Raw genomic sequence first — 2335 nt, forward strand, 5'->3', positions numbered from 1 at the left:
GCCCCAGCGGAGGTTCATCCCTTAGACCATTCAATCTATTATAGCCGCAAAGAACATGAGGAACGGAGGTAGAATCTATCACGTCGGAGGGGAAAGGGGACGCTCCTGTACCTCTCGACTCACCCTCTCAACCCTCTCCAACCTAGCTTTGTCTAACGCTCGTGGTGTGTCACTCACTCACAAGGTTACCAACAAGAACTCTCAACCCTAGTGTCACTCTAGGGGAAATGTTCATACAATCAAGCATTCAAGGTTGGAACTCACATTAAGCATCAATTTATTTAAAGCATAATAAAGAAGTTCAATGAAACAAATACATCCTAGGGTTCACAATCACCCAAGTACCCACTAGGGGTTTAGTTCTCCATGGAGCTAAGTACAATCAAAGAAATCGAATGTAAAAGCAATGAATCCATAAAGAAACCACCTCGATGGTTGTGTCGATGGTCTTGTGGAAAGTCCTCTACTCGTCGTCCAAGGATTCCTTCGTCCGGTATATGATAAGCCTCGATTGAAGCTCCCCTACCAACCTTCTTCCTAATGGAATCATGATGTTGGAGCCGTAGAACCTCTCCAAAACCTTGGCCAATACCACTCGAAACCCTAGCCGAAGCCCTCTCGCAAGTTGGGGAAAAGATGGAGAAAAGAATGCCAAAATCGGGGCTGAATCGGCTTTAAATAAGGCTGGAATCGTGTGAATACACGGGCGTGGATGGTACACGCGCCCGTGTGGATTCTCTGTTTCTGCGATTTTTGTCGGCTGTAAACAGTAACTGCTACATTAATTTTCTACAGTAATTTGCCACAGTACCTGCTATAGTACTATGCCAGAAATACTCCCGAATTCCATACTTTCATCGGGGTAATGCAAACGGGCACATGTTCACGTTGTGGATCACTTGCTTCTTCAATGGCGTACATGTTGGTGGAGCTCTTGTTCTATGTGCATAAGTCGGAATGCTCAAATGTGACTGCCTTTGTGCCCCTCAAAATGGATGTGCCCACTCGAATACGAGGAGGTTGGCACACACTCTAGCATCTCACACCTGACCTATGTCTTCGCGTTGGAACCTTAGCAAGATTTCCTCCAAAATTGGTGCATTATGATCCACATTGGCCTATTTCCTTTATACTCGGCCTCACAACCCTACCTGCATAAAAATAACATAAAAACACACATATTAGTGTAAAAACCCGAGGAAAGTAATGCTCAACATAAGGAAATAATGCTTCGCATTCATATCGCACAAGCACTTATCAAGCCTCGACCAATTGGAGCCGTGTATCCGATGATTGCATAAATCGGGTCAAGGCTTTCTCTAAGTGGGTCATCCGGGTCTCCAAACTTGAAACTCTATTTTCCATATTTGGGGTTTGTTGTTGTTGTTGGAAATCCAGTTGTGCTACAGCCTTTTGCTGCCCTTGGTTACTCCATGAGAAATTTTGGTGATTCCTCTACCCCTGGTTGTAGGTGTTGCTATAAGGATTGCCTTGTTTTCGCATTGCATTACCCACAAAGTCAACTTGTTCAACGGATGAAGTAGCACCAACGGCTATTGGCCAATCGGATGGGGCTTGTCCTCCCCTACATCCATCATAATTCATTACGGCCGACAATCTAGGAGAAATTAGAGTGTCTAACTTCTTACTCAATATAAACACTTGGTCCATCAACGATGTAACCACATCGATCTCATGGATGCCGGCCACTTCTTCTTCTCCCTAGCATTCCATTGGTAGTTATTCAACCCCATTTCTTCAATTAATTATAGGGCTTTTCTAGGGGTCTTGCTACCTAAGGTACCTCCTGTGGCTGCATCAAGTAACTGTCTTGTACTTCGGTTTAAACCATTGTAAAAAGTCTCAATAATCATCCACTCTAGAAACCCATGTTGGGAACATTTTCGTAGGCCTTCCTTGAACCTTTCCCATGTCTCGAATAGAGACTCCAATTCCATTTGCACAAAAGACGAGATCTCATTTCTAACCTTTGCATATTTTCTGGGAGGAAAATAATGGACAAGGAAAGCTTCTACCATCTCCTCCCATATAGTGATCGATACTCTAGGTAATGAGTGTAGCCACTGCTTCACTCTCCCCTTTAAGAAAAATGGGAAGGCTCTCAACTTGATGGCATCATCCATAACACCATTGATCTTGAGCATATCACACACTTCCAAGAAATTCTCTTTGTGGCTTTTTGGATCCTAATCGCCCAAATTATTGAACTATGTGAACTGTTGTAACATGTGGATGAATGGCAACTTTATTTCAAAATTCTGAACTGGGATTGGAGGCCACATAATGCTAGATTGTGTCCCCAATGCTGATGGTT

The 2335-nt window shown here is 43.6% G+C and overlaps 1 non-coding gene across 1 annotated transcript; it reads left to right on the forward strand.

The window, feature by feature from the left end:
- Window positions 1-1884: 1884 nt before the first annotated feature.
- Window positions 1885-1991, forward strand: LOC120264107. The gene has a single exon (XR_005537285.1). It is a non-coding gene; the product is annotated as a small nucleolar RNA R71 (small nucleolar RNA).
- The last annotated feature ends 344 nt before the right edge of the window (window positions 1992-2335 follow it).

Source organism: Dioscorea cayenensis, chromosome 6 (genome assembly GCF_009730915.1).
Source record: "Dioscorea cayenensis subsp. rotundata cultivar TDr96_F1 chromosome 6, TDr96_F1_v2_PseudoChromosome.rev07_lg8_w22 25.fasta, whole genome shotgun sequence".
In the NCBI taxonomy this organism is placed as follows: Eukaryota; Viridiplantae; Streptophyta; class Magnoliopsida; order Dioscoreales; family Dioscoreaceae; genus Dioscorea; species Dioscorea cayenensis.